The sequence below is a fragment of the Lithobates pipiens genome, unplaced genomic scaffold (assembly GCF_037356315.1).
Source record: "Lithobates pipiens isolate NorthernLeopardFrog02 unplaced genomic scaffold, aLitPip1_a1.2 Scaffold_10, whole genome shotgun sequence".
NCBI classification, from domain to species: Eukaryota; Metazoa; Chordata; class Amphibia; order Anura; family Ranidae; genus Lithobates; species Lithobates pipiens.
The window spans coordinates 81,336,171-81,362,887 of NW_027507686.1; the positions used below are offsets into that span (position 1 = coordinate 81,336,171).

General features: G+C 49.0%; 1 protein-coding gene across 3 annotated transcripts in view; it reads left to right on the plus strand.

The window, feature by feature from the left end:
* Nucleotides 1–23,976: 23,976 nt before the first annotated feature.
* The window catches only part of SLC29A2 (solute carrier family 29 member 2), an 82,640-nt gene continuing 79,899 nt past the window's right edge, over nucleotides 23,977–26,717 (plus strand). The window contains exon 1 of one of the 3 annotated variants that reach the window (XM_077456228.1): nucleotides 23,977–24,035. The gene's annotated coding sequence lies outside the window, so the exon portion shown is untranslated. Of the gene's footprint in view, nucleotides 24,036–24,069; nucleotides 24,363–26,717 lie in introns of those variants that run through there. The other 2 variants (XM_077456214.1, XM_077456222.1) reach the window with 2 other exon arrangements.

Sequence of the window (26,717 nt, forward strand, 5' to 3'; positions counted from 1 at the left end):
ATCGGATGAGTCCTCCAGTAGGCTGGCCAGCCTCTCCTGAGACATTACCCAGGATATCTTTCTCTTAGCTTTGGTGAAAGAGACCCCTGGTTCCTTCCAGTTTCTGGCTATGGTGATTTTGGCTCCCAGAAGCACAAATTGGGCCAGTCTGCTGGAAGGCTTAGACAGATGTGGAATCGGATCATTAAGAAGAGCCACCATGGGGGACCTGGGAATGGGAGATCCAACCAACCTTTCGATTAGATTGAAGACCCTCTTCCAGAAGGGGCGGATTTTTGGGCATTCCCACCAGATGTGTGGCATGGTCCCTGTGAGCTGGCATCCTCTGAAGCAGAGAGGGCTAGCTGTTGGGAACATTGATGCAATTCTGGCAGGCGTGTAGTACCACCTGGTTAGCACTTTCGTCCCCGCTTCCATAAGGTTGGTGTTGAGCAGACCTTTGAAGGATTTGGCCCCCATCGAGTGCCATTTTTCCATTGGCCACTGAAAACAAAAGTCAGTTTCCCAGGCAACCATATAGGGCACCTTAGCGACGGGAGTGGTGAGTGATGTGTATACCAAGAAGATCCCCCCCCCCCTCTGGTCCATGGTTTGACCACACCAAAGTTCATACTCTGTATATATCAGGGGGTTGGAGTCCCCTTTGCAGAGAGAATGTAGGAAATGTTGAATTTGATGAAACCGGAATATTTCGGTCTTAGGGAGATCTAGTTTCTTGATGCATTGTTTTAAGGTGATTGGCCCTGTTGCTGTAAAGAAGTGTCCTATCCTGTATAGGCCCTTATCGACCCACCATTTGAAGGCTAAAACGTTGCACCCTGGAGGGAAGCAAGGGTTGTTAAATATGTGAGTTAGTGGTTTGATTGTTGAGACCAAAGAGGCAGAAGAGCGTAAGGAATCCCATAGTGTAAAGGAGTGCGATAAGGTCGGGGATAGAATTGCCGGTCTGTTTTTCTGGGGAGTCCACAGTAGGAAGTCCAGAGTAAAAGTAGGGACTGCCTGTTTCTCTATGTGCACCCAGTCTGGTTTCTCATATTTGGAATAAAACACGGACATCTGAGTCAGCCTAGCTGCTTGATAATACCTGAACAGGTGTGGTAGTCCTAAACCTCCTTTTTTCCTGTGGGCAAAAAGAATGCTGCGGGACAGTCTGAACCCTGTCTTACCCCAGATGAACTTTAGAATTTTGCTTTGGAGGGAATTAATGTGATCCTTGAGAATGGGGATTGGGAGAGATCTGAACAGATATAATAATCTGGGCAATAGTGTCATCTTAACAGCGTGTATCCTGCCTAGCCAAGAGATGGGGAGTTGTGACCAAGTCCGGGGGTCTGTTTCTTGCTTACGGTACATTGGAGGATAGTTATGGCTGTATAAGGTCTCTATCTTAGCTGTAAGATTGATGCCTAGGTATCCGATAGAGGAATCGCTCCAATGGAATTTAAAGGTCTGTTTTAAGAGGTCAAATGTGGAGGTATCTAGGGAAAAAAAAAGCATGGGGAAAATAGGGGCAGACGGGGCAGTGGGACTTTATATGAAACATAACGCTAAGGTAGAATGAGTCATTCATTGTAAGTATAATTAATATTTATTCGATATCCAATTGGGGCACAATGTAGTAGATGATACAACTATTATAACAATAAATAAGGTATAGAATAAATAAAACATGATTGGTCTATCACATCACAGAAAAATTAGTAGCATCGCATCATAGAGAAATTAGTAGCATAGTAGAAACATTAGCACATGATTAATAATAGTAGCATCCGCAGTACACCCAACATGGATATAGCCAAAATTGTATTAAATAAAAGTGATGACTCAGACAATCAAAATCAAAATTTGACAAACTTCCACGAAACGCGTCGAGCATTTATACTTGATGACATGTCACAGCTATCATGTACATACCATGGATTTTGATTGTCTGAGTCATCACTTTTATTTAATACAATTTTGGCTATATCCATGTTGGGTGTACTGCGGATGCTACTATTATTAATCATGTGCTAATGTTTCTACTATGCTACTTATTTCTCTATGATGCGATGCTACAAATTTTTCTGTGATGTGATAGACCAATCATGTTTTATTTATTCTATACCTTATTTATTGTTATAATAGTTGTATCATCTACTACATTGTGCCCCAATTGGATATCGAATAAATATTAATTATACTTACAATGAATGACTCATTCTACCTTAGCGTTATGTTTCATATAAAGTCCCACTGCCCCGTCTGCCCCTATTTCCCCCATGCTTTTTTATCGATTAGGGATGGAGACCTATGTACCGGATGGTCATGGCCTCATATAAAGTCCCAACCATTCTCCTTTTTTTTGAGGTATCTAGGGAGACATTGAGAGCCTGGGATTTACTGTAATTCACCTGAAGGCCTGACATCTTGGAGAAGGTAGCTTGCAGGGAGCATAGGTTGGGCAAGGTGGTTATGGGTGAGGTGACAAAGAGCATAATATCGTCGGCAAAAAGGCCACATTTGTGAGTTTGAGAGCCGCATGATACCCCTTTTATGTCTCGATTTTTTTTTTCGTATAGCAATAGCGAGCATCTCAATCGCCGTTGCGAAGATGAGTGGGGACAATGTGCATCCTTGCCTGGTCCCTTGCCTTATCTCTATGGGTTTAGAATAAAAGCCTTGAATTCGAACTCTTGCCGTGGGGGTAGAGTAAAGTGCCTGTATAAGACCTACAAAACGTTGTCCAAAGCCCCATTTGCATAGTATGGCAAAAATGTAGGGCCAGGAGACCGAATCGAAGGCTTTCTGAAGATCTAGCGAGAGTAGCATACCCGACTGTTTGGGGCCACCATCCCAGTTCGTCTGAAGAATAGACATAATGTCAATAGTTCTCCTTATCTGGTCTGGGCCCTGTCTGCCTGGAATGAAACCCACTTGATCCTTGTGAACGTATGCATTAATAAAATCTGCCACCCGAGTGGCGAGAATTTGGTCAGTATTTTGACGTCGCAATTGATCAAAGAGATAGGGCGATAGTTCCCAACCTCTTCCGGGTTCTTGTCTGGTTTTGGAATGACGGCTATCAGCGCTGCATTCAGCTGAGGATCAAGTGGGTTTCCCTTCGTAGCGTGGTTAAAGAATTTGGATAGATAAGGGGCTAAGGTGTCAGCAAATTTTTTGTAATAAGGATTGGATAAGCCATCCGGCCCAGGGGCCGAGCCTGTTTTTAGGGTTTTAAATTGCTGCTAAGACTTCCTCTGTTGTAAGCACCTTTCAAGGCTGTCTCTGTGATCCGGGGAGAGTTGTGGGATAGGCAAGCCATTTAGGAATGCGTCAATGGTGTAGTCAGAAGGGGCAGGGTTTGGTGAGTATAGTTTATTGTAGAACTCCGAAAATGAATCAAGAATCTTTGAGGGATTAGCTGTGGGGCCTTGTCCGGGGATTAGAATTTTTGGTAACGCATGCGTTTTGAGTCAGGGTGACAATTTGGTAGCTAACATGGAGTCCATTTTATCACCGTGTGTATAAAATCGATTTTGAGACCATCTTATTTGTTTTTCGGCCTTAGCAGTTAGGGCTAGATTCAATTCAAGCCTGATCCTGTCTAGTTGGGGGAGCACAGTGTGGTCGGGATTTGGTTTATGTCGTGTCTTAAGGGACTCATATTCTTTTTCTAATTTCTTGATGTCTGCTTCTCGTTCTTTTTTTATGTTAGATGACAGTCTGATGAGTTCCCCCCTAATAAAGGCTTTATGAGCCGCCCACAGTGTTTCCGCTGAGATGTCCTCACAGTCATTAAATTTAAAGTACTCCTTAATGGAATTGTCAAGCATTGTGACCCTAACAGGATCTGAGAGAATGGACTCATTGAGCCTCCATTGTCTATGGCCCGGTCTGTTGTAGCGGGATCGAATATTCATAACCACCAAGGAGTGGTCTGACAGGGTGGATTCAATAATTTTTGATTGGAGTATGAGAGGAATTGATGAGGGTTTTACTAAAAGATGGTCAATTCTGGCGTAAGTTTTGTGGGGATGGGAGAAGTGGGTATAATCTCTTTTGGTGGGGTTCAGCTCTCTCCAGACATCCGCCAGTCCCTGCTCGTGTATCAATTTAGCTAGTTTGAGGCTCTCATTAGAGGGACGAATGAGTTGTGTTGCCAGGGGTCTAGTTTTGTCCAGTCCCTGGTCAAAAGCTGTGTTGGAATCCCCCCGAGTACGACTGTCCCTTCTAGTAGGGGAGTGAGGTTCAGTAAGAGGCGTCTGAAGAAAACTGCTTGCCCCTTGTTAGCGGAGTAGTATGAGATAAATTAATAGAGGTGACCATTCAATGTGCCTTTTACCAGCAGATATCTACCGTTGGGGTCTTTGGTTTCAGAGACCATTTGAAAATTACAGGATTTGGCAAAAACTACCCCTTTGGTTTTATTTGCTGCGTTAGCGAGAAAGAATTTATTATAGTGAGAGTGTAAAAAAGTGGGATTATACTTAATAGGGAAGTGGGTTTCTTGTAGAAGAAGGATATCTATTTTGGAGGATTTATATGAGTTAAAGATTTTCTTACGCTTGAGGGCAGAGTTTATACCCTGTACGTTGTGAGAGGCTATCCTCCAGGTATGTTTTATATGATCAGCCATGGACACCTGGGTGAGGAGAGCTACTGATAGACACATCACTTACCCTCCCGGGGAGTAGAGGAGGTGGAATTAGCTGAAATAGTCGAAGACATTCGTTGACTGTATTGACACTTGTGATAAGCCGAATCACCGTCAAATCTGAAAAATAGAAAGTGAGTGAGTGATGCTCCGAGGGAGGAAGGGGGATAAAGAAAAGAAAGATATAGATCCAAGTTGGAAAAAGAGTGTCCCCCCCTGGTGAAAAGGAGACCAAGGGGGGAGAAAAGGGGACTGTGGTCATCTCACAGCCAATTGTGAGATACATAAGGAAAGAAAAATGCCAACCCTAGGGTTGGTCGCCCGACCTCTCCGACATCCTAGGTAGTCGAAAAGGTAGAAGGAGGCGCATGTGTCTCACGCTGCGCCCCAGCACTCATTAACCCGCTGGATTCAAACAAGGAACTAAATAGCTAGACAAGAGCCAACAGGTTTAGATAGTGTAACATTAGGTGTGCCACCCAAGAGGCTTCAAGCCTCAATAACTATGATCAGGAATAAGATCACAACTGTAAAATGCAAAAAAAAAAAAAAATGGAAAGAAGAAAACTGTAACCCAAGTCCCGGCGGGGGAGTAATTAGGCAAAAAGGAAGAATACAGTCCCCATTGTGGGGGGACTGGATGGCCTTCCGGCCTCCATGGTCCAAGAAAAGACTTTTAGGAACTACAACCCTGAGGAGGGTCAGAAAACAGGAGAATAGTTAGTTCAAGGGGGTCCATGGTTGGAAGATCTTCTGGATTTGGTTTTACTCCACAGTGGATTTGGAGATCCAGTCGGTGGAGGACGTTTGTTGGAGCTTAAGGTGGGAGCGACAGCTTCCATTTCCATTTCTTGAGCAATCACATTCAATTTCAGAAGTAGCCTTTCTCCAGAGTTGAATGTGGAAAAGGAGTAGTGCTGGTCCTTAAATGAAAATCGTACAGCGAACGGGAAGGCCAATTTGTACTTAATATCCTTTTGGGCCATGGCCAACAAGAGCGGCTTCAAGGATCTTCTCCTTTGGATGGTAGAGGGGGAGATGTCTGCAAATATTTGCACTGGATGTCCTTGGCAGGAGATTTGCGGGAGGGTTCTAGCTTGTTTCATCACCGCCTCCTTCACTGCATAGTAAAGGGGTTTAGCAATGATGTCTCTGGGAGATCCATCCTTCCTGGGGGGTCCCATGGCTCTGTGGACTCTATCTAGCTCCAGGCGAGCTGTTGGGATATTGGGGACCAGAGCCCAGATTGAATCCTGTGTTGCAGTTGCGATGTCCGTGACAGATTCTGGCAGGCCTCTGATTCTGAAGTTCAGTCTCCTAGACTTATTTTCCAGGTCATCAATGCGTGTAAACGCTGTGTCTAATTGATCCTGTAGTGTTTGGATGAGACCAGTATTTTGATGGGTAATTGCCGAGGTTTGTTCTATCTTGTCTTCAATGGCATCCATCCTGGATCCAATATTTTGCAAATCTGCTCTGATTTCTCCTGTGATGGCTGCTGCGTTCACAGCGAGACCCCTGTCCAGGAGTGTTGAGAACTTAATAAATAGATCATCCAGGGAGAGCTGGGAAATTTGGGTGGTTGGACCTTGAGGGCCAGAGGTGATCAAGGTAGTGGGGCCAGCCGGGGATAAGGCCTGATCCCCAAAGACCTGATTAAGTAGTGATTCTGTCGAGGCAGGGGATGGGGTCTGGGCAGGGGGCCCCAAGCAGTGCGGCCCTGATGTGAAGTGAAGAATAGCCGGAGATAGGACAGATTTGTGATCTGGAGTAAAATCCAGGTGCTGGGGAGATGGCTGAGATGCTGCAGCAGCTGCGTTGGCCATCTTGTGACACCCTGTTTGTGTGGTGGAGCTGAACTCCCTCTGTAGGTTCCTCCTGGCCCCCGTTCTGTGCATACAAGGGGGTCTTAGTGGACAGGGGGGTAGGGTGTACCTCTGAAAGCGTCCGTTTGAGCCTCTGGTTCGGTGTGAGCTTCCCCTCGTGGTTTATTAGAGTCCGGTGGCCATCTTGGTACACCCCGCGGTTTAACACTCGGCCTTCTCTGGGTTTGCGGCCAGCCTGGGGCGCCGGAATAGTATCAGAGTGGTCACCGGGGAGTAGAGGTCCCGGTGTGTGGTGAGCGGATCCGGTAGCAGGGCTGGGTGGCCTGCTAGTAGTGCTGGAGAGGCGGCGTGGCGCGGAGCTCCCGGCTTACGTGGCCATATTGGAACCCTCGCGCATGTGCACCCCCGGTTGCTGATGATTTTGAGGAGTGGATGGAGATAGATGTTAAAGAGCATGGGTGACAGGGGTGATCCTTGAGGGACTCCACATGTAATTTTTTGTGCTTCCAAAGTGAACGTTCCTAGTTTCACTTTCTGAGATTTTCTAGAAAGGGTGTGAACCAGGGTAAGTCTGAGTCTGCAACTCCAGCTACTTCTGTGAGACGAATGAGCAGGGTTTTGTGGTCTACTGTGTCGAACGCTGCACTGAGGTCCAGCAGCACCAGGAGACACGATTCTCCTTCATCTGCTGCTTCAAGGGTGTCATCCCAGATTTTGAGGAGTACAGTTTCTGTCCCGTGGCCAGGGCAGGAAACCAGTTTTTAGTGGGTCCAAGAGTTTATGGGTGTCCAGATGGAGTTGTAGCTGTTGTACTACTGCTTTCTCGATAATGTTGGAGAAGGCGTTGAGGCTTGTGACAGGTCTGTGGTCATTTGGGTCTTTTGGATCAAGGTTAGGCTTCTTTAAGAGGGGTTTGATTGTGCCTTGCTTGAGGGAGGTAGAGACGATTCCTTCTTTAAATGACTGATTTATGAGGTATGTTATGATAGGTGCCAGGATGTCAGTACATTCTTTCAGAAGTTTTGTGGGAATGATGTCATTTGGCGATATGCTGTCTCTGAGGTTTCTGATGATGGTGTTGGTGGTGTCAGTGGTGATTGGGACCAGAGTAAATCTCGTGGTTGTAGAAACTTTGTGTGTTTTTTTTTCTTCTTGTTCTGGCCGAGTGGGGTTATTTGCTATGTTCTGCTGAATTATTTCCCGAATGGTTGCGATTTTGTACAGCGATCTTCCTCCCTAAGCTGTTGTGTTATGAAAGGGGGACTACCCCCGCCAGAACACTCAGATTAGTGCTCTCAGTCATTGGCTGAGAGCCCTGTTCCGGAGCCGGTTGGCTGCTGGTTGCCAACTAATCCCTTTAAAGCTGAACACATATTAATTAACGGAACTAGATGGACTTGAGTCTTTTTTTCAACCTGACTATGTAAATATGTAATTACACAGGTTCTGTGGCCAATTGAGGTGGTTAATAAACTCACTTGGGTCCTTATCCGCATTAAATTAGCCTCAGAACCTGTGTAATTTATATGTGTTCAGGTTTAAAGGGATGAGATGGCAACCCCATTTCCAGCATGCATGTCCAACAGAAGCTAGTCAAATAGCCGGCTTCTTTCAGTCCAGCTGCCATACACAAGGGCTGAATGTTGGCTAGTTTTTAGTGAACCAGCCAATGTCGTCCAGAAGTCTGCCCGTGTGTACAGGGCTTATGGAATCGCTTTTAGGGGTCAGCTGCGGTGTACAGCTGCTTCTTTTATTTATCTCAATGGGCAGCTGTAAGTGTCAGCCGCAGGTCCTGGGAAAGGTGGTGGAAAAGTACTTTCAGGGCATGGACATATACCCTGGGTGCTAATAGTGTGCATTCAGAGCATACGTCTGTGCACCTGCAGGTATGCTACCACCAGCACATTAAACTTTATTTTTAAGTTACACTATTTTGCCTGTCCCCAGTAATAGCGTTTGAACATGGACTGCATTGTTTTTCATATAGATTACCATTCAATGAGTATAGCAAATAAACCAAAGGACATAGAGAGCAATGACACAGAACAGTTGCCTTTCAAAAGGTAAAAAAAAAATATATAGGATGATGCACAGATGCTTTCTGCACACCCAGTACAGATATGGGAGGGACCCACCGCAGAGTGTTTTGTAACGAGAACCATGTAATGTACTGGCTGATCAAAAAAAGAAAAAGTCATCTATAGCCAGCCTTACTGAATACACATAGGTTGCTAAAGCACTGAGTACCATAAAATGTCGCATACCAGCACTGCTGACCTCCTGCAGTCACTTCCAGTCCACATGGACGCACTCCAGCAATTGCTACACATTTTTTTAAGGTTGGTTTCCTGATGGTGAAAATTAAACCAAGCCATAGATGACATTTTCTTACCTTCAACCATGGGTTGATTCTGACTGTGTTGCTGGGGAAACCTTCCCGTTGCACTATTGTATTCTGACAGTGGGAGGTTTCCCTACTGTCAGAATACCAGGATCACTGCTGTCAGTTATAGCCGTCAGCAGTGATAACATAAAAAATACCAACAGGCTAGTTGCACTGAAGTCCATTGATAGATGAACTTCAGTACAACCAGCCTGCCCATAGATGGATCGAAATTCATTTGATTAGTACAGAATTTTGATCCGTTTATGGCCGGCTTAAAGCAGACCTCCACCCAAAAGAGGAAGCTCTGCTTGTTTGCTTCCTTCACCCCCGCTGACACATTTGGCACCTTTCAGGGGAGAGCGGATACCTGTCAAAACCAATGTAGCGCCACCCCCGCAGGGGCCACTGTAATATACGGGTCTTCTGTCCCACACCAGTGATGACTCACCCTCCCCAGGATCTCAGTAACACCAAAACACAGTTTAAACTTTTAGCTGGGCTTTATTAAAACTAGCAAAAAGCCCTGAAAAGAGATAAACTGATTAACAGAATACAAATATTAATTGCAATAATATACTACAACTTCTCAGTAAAGGAAAACAGAATTTGTGTTCATTCACTTTAACCGCCAGTGGGAGGCCTTGCCTGAAATGCACTGAACAAGTGGTGAACAAAACTGTACAATACAATACAAAGAATAATGTTCAACAATTTCCCAAAAGTGATATTACTGACTATAAGATCCTACCTAGGTCTTGTAGGTTCTAGCTAACCACTGGCCAGTGGGAATTCTATTCACACAAACACACACAGAGTCTGCCAGCGTTGGGGCCCTTTAAATCCTGTGTTTGAGTACTCAGACTTTTGTGAAGTAATATTTGTAATCCACAGATAGGAAAGGGGTATCTTCACAAAGTGTCACAAAGATTAAGAGATGTGGAGATCCACCTTCACATAAAGCTGCATTAACAGTAAATAGGACCTAACAGCTAGATCCACATACACAAGGATGGCAGAAGATCTCTCACCATTAGATGCACTTGGTATATCTTCCTTCCAGCAATTGGTAGATTGATCGCTGTCTCAGTTGACTGGATGGTGATGGGAGCAACACATGCCACAGAAACCTCCAAACAGGATAATGATGATGATTGCTGCAGCACTGAAATTGGTCTCTAGATTTCTCTGCACTGTTATCACATCTTCAGTAATCAGGCAGAATAAAACACTGCAAACTCCCCTCTCAAGTGTGCACCTTCCTTTAGGAGAGTCACAGGCTCTGGAAGTGCTCAAGAGGTAAACACATGGGATACTTTCTTCTGTCTGCCTGCCACCATGCCAGTCTGTCTCTCCACCTGTGTCCTCCTCTCTCTCCCCCAATCACAGCTCTCCTTGGCAGCTATCCAATCCTGTCTTTCATTGTTTTTGTTGTTAGGGGTGGGCTTCTTTCTTAGCTACAGCAGGACCCAATCTGCCTTCAATCCTGCAGCTATCAGTTTAGCCAGAAAATGCAATGCAATGTTTCAAAGAGCAATATTCTGCATATATTACAGAGGCAATACTAAGCCTGTGCTACACCAAGTACCTGCTCCTACTTTCAGGTAAGATCAGCGCAATCCTTGTGCTGTGATCTGTCATTTGCAGTTCCCCCTCCCTACCCCCTGCTGCCTTCTGGGAGATACGCATGTCCCAGAAGACAGCGGGATCATTCAAAAAGCGCATTCCATCAAGGATGAGATAGCAGCCCGAGATATACCCACTGAGCTGGAGAGCTTGATCTCGTTTGCCATCCTCATTGACTCCAGACTCAGAGAAAGACTTTCTCTTAAGGAGCGCTTGCGGAAGCCTCCTGTATGTTTGCCTCCAAGCTTTGTAGTCCCACCCATGCCTCCCTCACCTCCCATGCCTCCTGGTACCGAGTTGGTCAGTGAAGATGAACCCATGCACCTGGGCTTCACGCGTCTCTCTGCGGATGAGAGAGCCTTTAGGAGGAGGGAGAGATTGTGCCTTTATTGTGGCCAGGCAGGTCACTTTATGAAGTCTTGTCCTACCCCTCCAGGGAACGCCCGAACCTTGAGGTTCTGTCATGGACAGACTTTAGGTGGCATTGTTTCGTCCCCAGTTATCCAGAAGGATAAGCCCCTGGTTTTGGTCACCCTTTCTTGGACTGAGTCATCCATCGAGATACAGGGTCTAATCGACTCTGGGGCTGCAGGCCTGTTCATTGATGCTGCATTTGTTTTGCAGCACTCGATTCCACTGCAGCTGCGTGACACTCCACTTGCCATTGAGGCTCTTGACGGGAGACCTTTACAGCCTGCCCATGTGATAAAGGTCAAGCCAGTAGTTTGCCTCCACACCGGCCTTATGATTGCGCAATTGACCTTCAACCTGGTGCCATACCTCCTCGTGGCCGGGTTTACCCTTTGTCGGTCTTGGAGGATAAGGCCATGGAAGAGTATTTTGCTGACGCACTTTCTCGAGGTTTCATCCGCAAATCCTCGTCTCCTGCTGGTGCTGGTTTCTTCTTTGTGAAAAAGAAGAGCAGTGAACTGAGACCTTGTATAGATTCTAGGGGTCTCAATCGTGTCACGATTAAGAATGCCTACTTGATTCCACTGCTTACTGAGTTATTTGACCGCCTCAAGGGAGCAACGTTTTTCACAAAGCTTGACCTGAGAGGGGCATACAATCTTGTGCGCATTAAGGAGGGCGACGAGTGGAAGACTCCGTTTAATACCAGAACAGGCCATTATGAATACCTGGTAATGCCTTTTGGCCTTTGTAATGCCCCGGCAGTTTTCCAGGAATTTATTAACGATGTCCTCCGAGATTTGTTGCAGTTGTGTGTGTGGTGGTTTATCTCAATGATATCCTCATATTTTCCAAGTCCCTGGAGAGCCACCACACAGATGTCTGTCATGTACTTCAGAAACCAAGAGAGAACAATCTCTATTGTAACCTGGAGAAGTGCGAGTTCCATCGTGAACAGGTTACATTCCTGGGCTATGTCATTTCCACTGCTGGGTTTTCAATGGACCCAGAGAAACTTTCGGCAGTCCTACAGTTTCCCACAGGATGGCAGCGAAACCAAGTTTCTCCTTTTTTGTTTTTTTCTGAGGGGTCTGGGACCCCGTTTTTCTCTAAACAGGATTATTTTTCCTGGGACTCAGACAGACAGGGTCTGTGATGGTCTCGTGTAACCCCCAGGGGCACCTGGGGGGGATAGGGTAATCCTCACTCAAGGTCTTTCCTCAGGAAAGCCTTGTTTTCAGCCACAGGGGACAGGGGAGTTGTCCTAATCGTGCTGCTCCCCATTTGTGTTTGTGCCTTACCTAGAACTGTGTTCGTTGGTGGAGGCGGTGAGCTGCATCTTTCCAAGCAGTGCTGAACGCGGATGACGTGCTTTCCAGCACTACTGCGCATGTCCAGAAGTTTGTCGAAAGACGCGTCACTTCCGGGCATTGAGTTTCCGGATAGAGGAGATCTCGCTGGGTCTGGACGCCGGCGTGCGTTCCAGCATCACTGCGCAAGACCGGAAGTCCGGCAGGAGGGCCCGATGTCATTCCTGGGCGACAGACCTCCAAAAAATGGCGCCAATCAGCGGTCATTTAAACGGCAGAGGGTGCAGTGGAAAGCACCCATGCAGCATTTCTGGTGAGGCGCTTCATGCATTGCAGCATCTCCAAGACAAACAAGGGGAACGCTCAAGACAGCACCTGATCCAGCGATCCTGCAGGGCAGCTAAATCGCTATGGAAGTGGAAGGTCCATCTGAGCAAACAGCCATTGAGGTCGCCACAGGGGGTGAGTGATCCAGCTGTGTTTTGTAGGGGCAGGGTACTCTGAGGCAGACCCCCCCTTGCCCCTTTAGGACATGAGTAGCTAATTGTTTATTTTCTACTGTTTCCAGGGACTGAAGGCTCTACCCAGGGGTCAGCCTGTAGGTCTAAAGGAAAGGCTACTTCGAAGTCCAGGTGTCATGGTTATTGTAATTCTACATTAGCACAAGACCACAGCAAGCCTTTCTGCGATAGATGTATCTTTAAGCTCACAGGCAAGGAGACCGCCCAGGTTGTGAAAGAATGTAGGGCCTTACAGTCAGAGATGTTAGCCACCCTCCAGTCTTTCCAAACTACTCTATTAAAGAGTCAGGATGAGGGTCCTTCTGGGAGAGAGACCCCTCATTCACAGGAAAACTTTTCCACATCTTATACGGAAAGTTCCCAGGGCCAGGTCTCCCTGTTGTCTGAGGTGGAGGAAGGTCAGGTCCCAGATTTTAGTACTGGGGAGGAAGATTGAAACCAGGATAGCCAGGGGGAGGCTAAGCCTAGGGGACTTTTGTTCTCGACTGAGGACATGGAAGGCCTATTAAAGGCCATTTACACCTCAGAAAATATCCAGGTCCCCTCTGCACAGGATAGGGTGTATAGGGGCCTAGGAAGGTTACAGAAACTGAAAGCTTGGAAGAGAAGGTGTCCCTTTAAGGATGAGGAGACATTTTTTAAAACTCCTCGTTTGGATGCAGCCCTAGCACAGGTGTCTAAGAGGTCTGATTTATCCTTTGAAGACTCTGGAAACATCCAGGATCAGATGGATAAAAAGTCTGAGACATTACTCAAAAGGGCCTGGGAGGCAAATGGCGCCGGCCCTAGCCTCCGCCTGTGTAGCCAGAAATGCAGACGCCTGGCTTGGCAGATTGATGGATCACGTCTCCCGGGGTAAGGAGACTAAAGAAATTGTAGACTCGCTGGAGGTAATCAGTCGAGCGGTAGCGTATGTGGCAGATGCAGCGGTGGAGACTGTTAGGACCACAGCTAAGTCAGCAGCACTTCTAAACTCCACCAGGATGGCCCTATGGGTAAAGACCTGGGATGGAGATTTCACTGCCAAGTCTTGCTTATGCGACATTCCGTTTGAGGGTTCCCTGTTGTTTGGGTCAGGGCTAGATCATATCCTGTCCCGGTCTACTGAAAAGGGAAAGAAGTTCCCTGTGAGGCCCAAGAGGGAAAGGGGTAAGAGATTTTTTTTCGAGGCCCCCACTCAAAGACTCATCATAAGGGGAAAGTTGAACAGAGGAAGAAGTGGAACCTTGGAAAGGGGAAAGAAAAAAGTGCAATTCTTTTCTCCAGTTCCGGAGCCTCTCAGAAAGAAGGCAAATGACGCCACCGTAAGGGTAGGCGCAAGACTCAGCGACTTCCTTCCCCAGTGGGAAAGGATTACACAGTCCATATATTTTAAATCTTTTAAAGGAGGGGTACAGACTGGAATTTCAGAGTCTTCCCCCACAGAATTTTCTTATTACCTTTCTTCCCAGGGACCCAGCCAGGGCAGAGGGGTTACTGGGAAATTTAAAGGAGCTGGCAGAGCAAGGGGTTATTGCTCCAGTACCAGCCAGTCAGTTGTCCCAGGGTTTTTACTCACACGGGTTTGTGGTTCCAAAACCCTCAGGCAGATTTCGGTTAATAATAAATTTGAGAGGACTCAACCGTTACTTACTTCCCAAGAGGTTCAGAATGGAGAGTATTTATTCAGTAAGAAAACATCTTCAGGCAGTCTTTATGGTCACTCTGGACCTGAAGGACGCATATCTATACGTACCCATTGCTCCCGAACACCAGAAGTACCTACGCTTCGCAGTATGCATACAGCAGAAGGTACAACACTGGCAGTTCAGAGCTCTTCCCTTTGGGCTGGCGGCAAGCCCAAGGGTATTCACAAAGGTGATGGCCAAAGTCGTAGCATACCTACACCTGCAGGGAATAGGGTTAATACTCTACCTGGACGACTTGCTGATCTACAGTGTGGATGAGAGGCAAGCGGTGATAGACAGAGACATCATGTTAGAGACTCTGGAGACCTTGGGCTGGATGGTCAGTCGGGAGAAGTCCTCACTGACGCCATCTCAATCCAAACTATACCTAGGCTACCTGTTAGACTCGCAGGCACAGAGGGTATTCCTACCAATAGAAAAGGTAGTGAAGGTCCAGAAGGCGGTTGTCACCCTTCTCGAAAGAGGAGAAGCCTCTCTGAGATATGAGTCTGCTGGGTCTCATGACCGCCTGCATACCGGCAGTAACCTGGGCACAACTACTTTCTCAGCAGCTTCAGGCCTTCCTACTTGCCTCATGGGGAGGAAAAAGAGAAACATTGGAGAGGAGAGTGTCCCTCACAGAGGAGATCTCTCTCTCTCTCTCTCTCTGCAGTGGTGGCTCGACCCACATAATCTGTTGAAAGGTCGCCCCTGGTCCCAGGTAGACCCATTGGTCTTGACCACGGACGCCAGCGCTTGGGGGGCTCATCTGGGAGACCAATATACCCAGGAGTCCTGGAACCGCAGCCAAGCCAGGGAATCCTCCAATTTCAGGGAGCTTCTGGCAGTAGGCAAAGCCCTAGACTATTTCCAAGAGCAGCTGCAGGACAGAGAGGTTCAGGTCCTCTCAGACAACCTGGTCATGGTTACATACCTAAACCACCAAGGAGTGACAAGGTCAGGCAAACTGAGGGAGGTAGCACAACAGATCCTTGGGGAAGCAGAAAGGAAGGTCCTTTCACTGTCAGCGATTCATATAAAAGGCTCACTCAATCTGCAGGCAGATTTCCTAGGCAGACAGCCCATCCTTCAGGGAGAATGGGGATTGAGCAAAGGAATCTTCTTCCTGGTGTGCAGATATTTTGGCAAGCCAGAAATAGATTTGTTCGCTTCCCGGAGGAATGCAAGGTCCGCAGGTTTTTCTCCCTTTACAAGGATCAAGAAGCAGAAGGGATAGACGCTCTTGTACAGGGGTGGGATTTCAGGCTGCCTTATGCCTTTCCCCCACTGGTACTCCTTCCCAGAGTTCTACAGAAGTTAACCTACTCAAGGACAGACCTGGTGCTGATAGCACCCTGGTGGCCCAAGAGGGTTTGGTTTCCCACCATTCAGAGTCTCTCGGTAGCTCCCCCGCTGCATATGCCGGTGCAACGAGGTCTGCTCAGTCAGGGTCCAGTCTTTCACCCCGAACCGGGACGTCTCTCTCTGACAGCATGGCTATTGAGAGGGAAATACTCCGTGACAGGGGCTGTTCGGAGAGAGTGATAGACACTCTTCTCCTCAGTAGGAAAGGCGTCACCAGAAAAATGTATGCAGTCTAAGGAGGGGGCTCTCCAGATGATACCTACCATCCTAGACTTTCTTCAAGAGGGGGTGGACCAGGGTTTGGCAGTCAGCACCCTCAAAGTCCAGAGTGGCAGCCCTGTCCGTGTTTTTTGACAGGGAGCTAGGACAAGAACCACTGATAAAAAGATTTTTGTTGACCAGGGAAAGGGTAGTCCCAGTCAGGTCGGTCAGTTGCCCTCCATGGGACCTGTCCCTGGTATTAGATGCCCTAACAAAGGGGCCTTTTGAGCCGGTGACTCAAATTTCTGTTAGACTTTTATCATTTAAGTTGGCCTTCCTTCTGGCTATCACTACGGCCAGAAGGGTGGGTGATATACAGGCCCTTTCAATTAAAGAGCCGTTTTTGCGTATCCTAGAGGATAGGGTAATCCTCACTCAGGATCCCCTTTATTTGCCAAAAGTGGCTTCGTTATTTCACAGGAGATTATTCTCCCGTCCTTTTGCCAGAATCCCAAGAATAAGGAAGAGGAAAGGTTCCATTTCTTAGATGTCAGGCGCTGTCTCCTAGTCTATTTAGAAAGGGTGAGAGACTTTAGGAGGTCCAGTCACTTATTGATCACCTTCTCAGGGAAGAGAAAGGGTCTACAAGCCTCTAAGGCAGGGGTGTCCAAACTTTTTTCAAAGAGGGCCGGATTTCATGAAGTGAACATGCATGAGGGCCGACCATTTTGCCTGACTTTTTTTGAACCGTTAAAATGAAATGCAAATTAAATTTTTAACCAAAGTTTATTGCAAACGGCATACTTTTCATTTCGTCACATGGATGACAAATCTACACAGGTGTTAAATCACTCTGCCTTTCATATATGACACCCCCAGATCCGTCCGCATATCGCAGTGCGATCTGCGCACACACACAGGAATCGGATCACATGGTGTGAACACCCATGCGATCTGATTCTGCTGCGGACCAAAAAAAGGGTCCCGTGCGAGTTTGCTGCGGGAGCGATGCGAATTCAGCCATACTATCTGTATGGCTGAACTCGCATCGCTACGGAGATCGGATGTGATTTGCACTGCAGTGCGGTGCGAATCACATCCGGATCTCCCCCCGCAGCAGTGTGAACCCAGCCTTATTCTCTCTCTCTCTCTTTAATTCTCTCTCGCTTTAATTCTCTCTCTCTTTTATTCTCTCTCTTTATTTCTCTCTCTTTATTTCTCTCTCTCTTTCTCTCTCTCTTTAATTCTCTTTATTTCTCTCTCTAATTCTCTTTAATTCTCTTTATTCCTCTCTCTCTTTAATATTCTCTCTTTAATATTCTCCCTCTTTAATTCTCTTTATCGGTAATTATCTTTACCTTTTTTCTCCTCTGTTCTGGCTTTCAGGCAGCTGACAGCGTGCGGCGCCGCAAACAATCCGCGCCGCCAATCACAGGCACTGAGAGATCTGCAGCTGCTGCAGGGACAGCTCAGTGTCTGCTATTGGTGGCGTGTGCTGTCAGCTTCCCGGAGGCCTTGGACCGCCCCCAGCATCTGACCGTCAGTGGGAGGCGGGGACGAGAGGCGGGGTGAGAGGCACTAGCAGCCAATCACCGCCACCAATCCCCGCCGGAATCACAGGCTCCGGACCTGCCGCACACGCCTCAGCTTCTTAGAGAGGCGCTTGGGGTGTGCGGAGCCAGGCGGGCCATAATGCAGGAGAGGCTGGGGGCAAGGTAGGGGCCATACAAAACCGGACCGCGGGCCGCAAATGGCCCGCGGGCCGGACATTGGACATGACTGCTCTAAGGCAATGATGGCTAGATTGGTCAGACAAACCATATCTATTGCTTATAGGCAGGCAGGTAAACCAGTGCCAGCCCGCCTTAAGGCACATTCAACCAGATCCCTGGGGACCTCCTGGGCAGAAAGGGCAGGCGCCTCAATCGACCAGATCTGCAGAGCAGCAACATGGACGAGCCATAGGACATTTCTGAGGCACTACAGAGTGGAGCTGTTGTCCCCTCAGGATTTGGCATTTGGCAGGAAGGTCCTACAAGCGGTTGTCCCGCCCTAAAGGTAGGCCTGAACTTCTTGCTTATCGTCTCAGGTGTGCCGTCCTGGAAGATGATTGGAGAAAATGACCAGTTACACTTACCGGTAACGGCTTTTCTAGGAAATCTTCCAGGACGGCAGGCCTACTTCCCTACCCTTGTTTTATTGGTGTGGTATATTCATTCCTCACAGAATGTTCCCTCTGACACCGGTGTGGGCTTTTCTTTACCATAACTGAGGGTCTGAGGGAGGGGTGGGAACTTTTAAACTTGTTGTTGATTGTGTTTCCTGTCAGGTGGACCAGTCATCTCTCAGGTGTGCCGTCCTAGAAGATTTCCTAGAAAAGCCGTTACCGGTAAGTGTAACTGGTCATTTTTTAAAGTGACAATTGAAAAAAAAAAAAGGAAAAAAATGTTTTAAAGCGGGAGTCCACCGGGACTCCGCGTTTTTTTTTTTTTTAAAAGCCAGCAGCTACAAATACTGCAGCTGCTGACTTTTAAAATAGTAACACTTACCTGTCCAGCGCGCCCGCGATGTCGGCACCCGAAGCCGATCGCTAGGTCGTCTGTCGGGTCCTGCCGCCGCCATCTTGGGTATGGGAATCAGGAAATGGAGCCTTTCGGCTTCATTTCCCGGTTCCCTACTGCGCATGCGCGAGCCGCGCGGCGCAATCCGGACGGTCCCCGCTGCCTCTGGGAACTGTGTGTTTCCCAGCAGGCAGCGGGGCACTTGCGCAAAGGGGCGGGCAGTTGCGGAAAGGGGCGTAATCTACGCCCCTTTCCGCAGACAGCTATCCCGGAAGTGGGTGCAGTTACCTGGATTATACAGGTAACTGCACCCCCCTCCCCCCTGAAAGGTGCCAATTGTGGCGCCGGAGGGGGGGGGATTCCGATGAGCGGAGGTCCATTTTAGGGTGGACCTCCGCTTTAAAGAGCCCCGTCCCCACGATCTTGCGTAGCAAAGAAACCAAATGCGTAAGTCACACCTGCATATGTAAATGGTGTTCAAATCACACATGGGAGATATTGCCATGATAGTTAGAGGGAGAGCAATAATTCTAGCAAAATACCTCCCTCCGTAACTCTAACCTCATCTTTCACATTGCACAAAAAAAATTGGGGTAACTTTACTGTTTCTTTTTTTTTATTCATAAGTGTCTTTTTCCCCAAGCAATAGCGTTTGAAAGACCGCTGCGCAATTACCGTGTAACATAAAATATTGCAACAATCTGCATTTTATTCTCTAGGCACTCTGTTTTAAAAAAAATACATATAATATTTGGGGGTTCTAAGTAATTTTCTAGCAAAAAATGTTAACTTGTAAGCAACAAATGTCAGAAATAGGCTTAGGCAGGGGCGTTGCTAGGTCTACAAAAGATCTGGGGCTAGAGCGTGGTAAAGAAAGTCATATGCTTGGGTGGGCATACACATGTACAGTGGTGTGAAAAAGTGTTTGCCCCCTTCCTCATTTCCTGTTCCTTTGCATGTTTGTCACACTTAAGTGTTTCGGAACATCAAACCAATTTAAACAATAGTCAAGGACAACACAAGTAAACACAAAATGCAATTTGTAAATGAAGGTGTTTATTATTAAAGGTGAAAAAAAATCCAAACCATCATGGCCCTGTGTGAAAAAGTGATTGCCCCCCTTGTTAAAACATACTATAACTGTGGTTGTCCACACCTGAGTTCAATTTCTCTAGCCACACCCAGGCCTGATTATTGCCACACCTGTTCACAATCAAGGCATCACTTAAATAGAAGCTGCTTGACACAGTAAGGTCCACCAGAAGATCCTTAAAAGCTACACATCATGCCGAGACCCAAAGAAATTCAGGAACAATTGAGAAAGAAAGTAATTGAGATCTATCAGTCTGGAAAGGGTTATAAAGCCATTTCCAAAGCTTTGGGAATCCAGCGAACCACAGTGAGAGCCATTATCCACAAATGGCGAAGACATGGAACAGTGGTGAACCTTCCCAGGAGTGGCCGGCCGGCCGCCCAAAATTACCCCAAGAGCTCAGCGACGACTCATCCAAGAGGTCACAAAAGACCCCACAACAACGTCCAAGGAACTGCAGGCCTCACTTGCCTCAGTTAAGGTCAGCGTTCATGCCTCCACTATCAGGAAAAGACTGGGCAAAAATGGCCTGCATGGCAGAGTTCCAAGGAGAAAACCACTGCTGAGCAAAAAGAACATCAAAGCTCGTCTCAATTTCTCCACAACACATCTTGATGATCCCCAAGACTTTTGGGACAACATTCTGTGGACCGATGAGACAAAAGTGGAACTCTTTGGAAGGTGTGTGTCCAAGTATATCTGGCGTAGAAGGAACACTGCATTTCATAAAAAGAACATTATACCAACAGTAAAATATGGTGGTGGTAGTGTGATGGTCTGGGGCTGTTTTGCTGCTTCAGGACCTGGAAGACTTGCCGTGATAAAAGGAACTATGAATTCTGCTGTCTACCAAGAGATCCTGAAGGAGAATGTCCGACCATCTGTTCGTGTACTCAAGCTGAAACGAACTTGGGTTCTGCAGCAGGACAATGATCCTAAACACACCAGCAAGTCCACCACCGAATGGCTGAAGAAAAACAAAATGAAGACTTTGGAGTGGCCTAGCCAAAGTCCTGACCTGAATCCTATTGAGATGTTGTGGTATGACCTTAAAAAGGCTGTTCATGCTCGAAAACCCTCTAATGTAACTGAATTAGGACAATTCTGCAAAGATGAGTGGGCCAAAATTCCTCCAGGACGCTGTAAAAGCCTCATTGCACGTTATCGCAAACGCTTGGTTGCAGTTGTTGCTGCTAAGGGTGGCCCAACCAGTTATTAGGTTTAGGGGGCAATCACTTTTTCACACAGGGCCATGATGGTTTGGATTTTTTTTAACCTTTAATAATAAACACCTTCATTTACAAATTGCATTTTGTGTTTACTTGTGTTGTCCTTGACTATTGTTTAAATTGGTTTGATGTTCCGAAACACTTAAGTGTGACAAACATGCAAAGGAACAGGAAATGAGGAAGGGGGCAAACACTTTTTCACACCACTGTATATACAGTAATATATGTGTGTGTATATATCCTCTAGGAGCCTCCGCCTTGCATCAGGGTCCCCAGAGAGCCCTCCACTTAGATCAGGGTCCCCAGAGAGCCTCCCCTCCCCTTGGGGACCCCTGCAGAGAGTAGGGGCTATGGGCCCCAGATTCAGGGCTATAGCCCCAAAAGCCACCCCCTAGCGACGCCACTGGGCTTAGGCATGAAAGGGTTATATTAAAAGTCAGCAGCTACAGTATTTGTAGTTCATTTTCCATGGGGTGAGCAGACCTCCTCTTTAACCACTTGCCTACCGGGCACTTACACCCCCTTCCTGCCCAGGCCATTTTTCAGCTTTCAGCGTTATCGCACTTTGAAAGACAATTGCGTGGTCATGCTACACTGTACCCAAACACATTTTTTTTTTATCATTTTCTTCACACAAATAGAGCTTTCTTTTGGTGGTATTTAATCACCGCTGGGCTTTTGTTTTTTGTTTTTTTTGTTTTTTTACAGAAAAAAAAATGACCAACATTTTTTGAAAAAACCTTTTTTACCTTTTTTTCTGTCAGTAAATGTTGTAACTAAGTAATTTTCCGCCTTCACTGATGGGAACTGATAGGCTGAACTGGTGGGCATTGATGAGGTGGCACTGATGAGGAGGCACTAATATGCCGCACTTATGGGCACTGATAGGTGGCACTGACGTGTGGTACTGATGAACACTGATAGGTGGCACTGATAGGTGGCAAGGATAGGCGGTACTGATGGGTGGCACTGATGGGCATTGATTGACAGCAGTGATGGGCAGCACTAATAGGTGGAACAGACTGGCATCGCTTATGGTCATTGATTTCTGCCACTGATGGACATTGATAGCTGGCATTGGTGGGCACTAATTTGTGACACTATTTTGCAATATTGTAATCTGGGCACTGATGATCAGTGCCCTGATTACAGTCCTAGATGTCCCCCTGCGTGGAGATGGCACTGATCGGCTCTCCTCACCACACACTCTGTCAGTGTGAGGTGAGGAGAGCCTTATTTACATGTGACCGGCTGTGATTGGACACAGCCAATCACTTGGTTAAAGAGCCGTGGCTCTTTCCAGAGATTGGGGGCACACCGTGTCCTAGAAACAGGGCGCAGCCGCGATCGCTGAGCACCCACTCGAGATCGGCCGTTCTGGGATGCCGTCATATGACGTCGTCCTTGAACCAGAGCCGCAATGCCCCACCATCATTTGATGGCAGGGCGGGTGGCAAGAAGTTAATGAACTATACCAAAAGAAAACACACATACTGTAACTGATAGAATCTTTTTTTCTTTGAATACATGAATTTCTGTCCTGCTCCTTCAAACTTTCTCATCACTGTGGTTGTCCCACTCATACCTAGAAAAGAAAATGAACATTTACATTCTTACAACAAATACTGTTAATTGAAATTCTAATAGTGTATGGGCAGTCTAACCACTTCAATACAGGGCATTTTCACCCCCTTCCTGCCCAGGCCAATGTTCAGTGCTGTTGCATTTTGAATGACAATTGCGCGGTCATACAACACTGTACCCAAATTAAAAAAAAATATATTTGTTTCCCACAAATAGAGTTTTTTGGGGTTTTTTTGGTGGTATTTGATCACCTCTGCGGTTTTCATTTCTTGTGCTATAAACAAAAGAAGTATGACAAGTTTGAAAAAAACACAATATTTTTACTTAATTTGATACAATTTTGGGACCATTCACATTTATTTACTACGATTTTGCTGTGATTCCAGGGAATGCCCATGTAAACTTGAGATCTATGCAGAGGCGTCGTTAGGGGGTATATATAGGAACTATAGCTCAGAATCTGGGGCCCATAGCCCTGAGTGTCTTGCCGTAGGGTCCCTGCTTAACAAGTGGGCCAAGGCTGAGCATGGCATGAGAGAGGAGAGGAGAGGAGAGAAGCAAACAGGCAGATGAGCAGAGATGACATCATCTCTCTCCGACCACTCCACATCAGCGCTCTTCACAGCTGGGCCTCTTCAATGTGGGAGCAAGGTGCAGAGAGATGACATCATCTCACTCTGCCCACCACACATCAGTGCTCTTCCACCCTCACAGCACGGTGGAGTGGAGGCCACGTGCTTCCTGTCATCGGTGGAGCTCCACTCTGCAGCCAGGCCCCCTTGCTTAAATGTCGGAGCTGCAGCTGGGAGCAGTGAGATGACATCACCGCTCTCCCTAAATGGACCAGTGCTGCCAGCCTGCCACCAATGCACATTTGGTGGTGCTGGCATGGCAAGTTACAATCCACATCTGGTGCCAGGTGACAATATGCAAATGGTGACAATCCACATCAGGTGGCAGGCGACATGGCAAGTGACAATCCACATCCAGTGGCAGGTGACGGTGGCAAGTGACACTGCATCTGGTGGCAGGTGATGTGGCAAGTGACACGTCTAGGGCTCCCACTGATTCTGCATTATGGTGAGTTGAACCACTTGTTTACCACTGGTGTGCCCCCCCCCACCCGCAAAAAGGTTGGCGACCTCTGCTATGGGCTCTAGCCCCAGATCTTTTGCAGACCTAGCAATGCCCCTGGGTCTATGGAGCTCAACTCGCTCAAAGTTGGACCAAAATACAGGGACTTCTTCAACGTCGGTGCGACTTGAAGTGACACAGATATGAATGGTTATTGTTGCGAATCATGGGGTATGCGACGCTGATATCCAAAGTCGCACAAGTGTGAAAGGGGCCTTATGGAGACAGAGGGGCATAGTGATTTACTTCTAGCCACAGGCAATGTCTGTAACACAAGGGTTTGAGCCCATAAAAGTGTACAGTACTGTTATGTGACTAGAAATCTACAGTCCTACACACCACGGTCTCTAGCAGCACAATACAATGGGGTGTATACTATCGCACACTTCCTCGGTGAGGAGGAAACCTCTTCGGAAACAGACACCCGGGAAAAAAAATCGCGGGAACTTTGGGCGGGAATTTCAAAGGAGCTCCACGATCTGACACAGGTAATCATTGCAGTGGAAGGCTATCCTCCTTCCCAGCGGGCTGTATAGATTGCACGTTACAGGCTCGGCATTTGCTGTCTATTAGTGAGCGGCTTATAATTTATCTTCGAGTGATTTGTACTTGCTACAGCAGGGTGAGAACCATGACAGGAAGAGGGGGAGGCGGCATGGATAGAGAATTGTCACCGAGCTATGCGAGACACTCATCCCATGAATAGGATTACAACACCGCGTGTGTGGGAAGTTCCCGAGAAAGCACGTGTTTAAAACAGAGCACATTGTTAGAGGTGAGCACTCAGCACATCGATTCATCGGCTCTTCCGGCAGGTCAGTGCTACACACTCCTCACACGGCGGGGGGGCGGCAAATGGCACACACTACTCACGCGGGGAGGGGGACAAATGGCACACACTACTCACGCGGGGGGGGGACAAATGGCACACACTACTCACGCGGGGGGGGACAAATGGCACACACTACTCACGTGGGGGGACAAATGGCACACACTACTCACGCAGGGGGGGACAAATGGCACACACTACTCACGCGGGGGGGGGGGGGGGACAAATGGCACACACTACTCACGTGGGGGGGGGGCAAATGGCACACACTCCTCACGCGGGGGGGGGGGGGCAAATGGCACACACTCCTCACGCGGGGGGGGGGGCAAATGGCACACACTCCTCACGCGGGGGGGGGGGACAAATGGCACACACTCCTCACGCGGGGGGGGGGGACAAATGGCACACACTCCTCACGCAGGGGAAGGGGGGGACAAATGGCACACACTCCTCACGCGCGGGGGGGGACAAATGGCACACACTACTCACGCGGGGGGGGACAAATGGCACACACTACTCATGCGGGGGGGACAAATGGCACACACTACTCACGTGGGGGGGGACAAATGGCACACACTCCTCACGCGGGGGGGGGGCAAATGGCACACACTCCTCACGCGGGGGGGGGGGGGAGACAAATGGCACACACTCCTCACGCGGGGGGGGGGAGACAAATGGCACACACTCCTCACGCGGGGGGGGGGGGAGACAAATGGCACACACTCCTCACGCGGGGGGGGGACAAATGGCACACACTCCTCACGCGGGGGGGGGGACAAATGGCACACACTCCTCACGCGGGGGGGGGGGGGGACAAATGGCACACACTCCTCACGCGGGGGGGGGGACAAATGGCACACACTCCTCACGCGGGGGGGGGACAAATGGCACACACTCCTCACGCGGGGGGGGGGGGACAAATGGCACACACTACTCACGCGCGGGGGGGGACAAATGGCACACACTCCTCACACGCGCGCGCGCGGGGGGGGACAAATGGCACACACTCCTCACGCGCGGGGGGGGGGGGGGGGGGCAAATGGCACACACTCCTCACGCGCGGGGGGGGGGGGGGGGCAAATGGCACACACTCCTCACGCGCGGGGGGGGGGGGGGGGGGGGCAAATGGCACACACTCCTCACGCGCGCGGGGGGGGGACGACAAATGGCACACACTCCTCACGCGGGGGGGGGGACAAATGGCACACACTCCTCACGCGGGGGGGGGGGACAAATGGCACACACTCCTCACGCGCGCGCGGGGGGGGGGGGACAAATGGCACACACTCCTCACGCGGGGGGGGGACAAATGGCACACACTCCTCACGCGGGGGGGGGGGGGGACAAATGGCACACACTACTCACGCGGGGGGGGACAAATGGCACACACTACTCACGCGGGGGGGGACAAATGGCACACACTACTCACGCGGGGGGGGACAAATGGCACACACTCCTCACGCGGGGGGGAACAAATGGCACACGCTCCTCACGCGGGGGGGGGGACAAATGGCACACGCTCCTCACGCGGGGGGGGGGGACAAATGGCACACGCTCCTCACGCGGGGGGGGGGGGGGACAAATGGCACACGCTCCTCACGCGGGGGGGGGGGGGACAAATGGCACACGCTCCTCACGCGGGGGGGGGGACAAATGGCACACGCTCCTCACGCGGGGGGGGGGACAAATGGCACACACTCCTCACGCGGGGGGGGGGGGACAAATGGCACACACTCCTCACGCGGGGGGGGACAAATGGCACACACTACTCACGTGGGGGGGGGGGGGCAAATGGCACACACTCCTCACGCGGGGGGGGACAAATGGCACACACTCCTCACGCGCGGGGGGGGGACAAATGGCACACACTCCTCACGTGCGGGGGGGGGGGACAAATGGCACACACTCCTCACGCGCGGGGGGGGGGGGGACAAATGGCACACACTCCTCACGCGCGCGGGGGGGGGGGGGGGGGGGACAAATGGCACACACTCCTCACGCGGGGGGGGGGGGGGGGGACAAATGGCACACACTCCTCACGCGGGGGGGGGGGACAAATGGCACACACTCCTCACGCGGGGGGGGGGGACAAATGGCACACGCTCCTCGCGGGGGGGGGGGGGACAAATGGCACACGCTCCTCGCGGGGGGGGACAAATGGCACACGCTCCTCACGCGGGGGGGGACAAATGGCACACGCTCCTCACGCGGGGGGGACAAATGGCACACGCTCCTCGCGCGGGGGGGACAAATGGCACACGCTCCTCGCGCGGGGGGGACAAATGGCACACGCTCCTCGCGCGGGGGGCAAATGGCACACGCTCCTCGCGCGGGGGGGGCA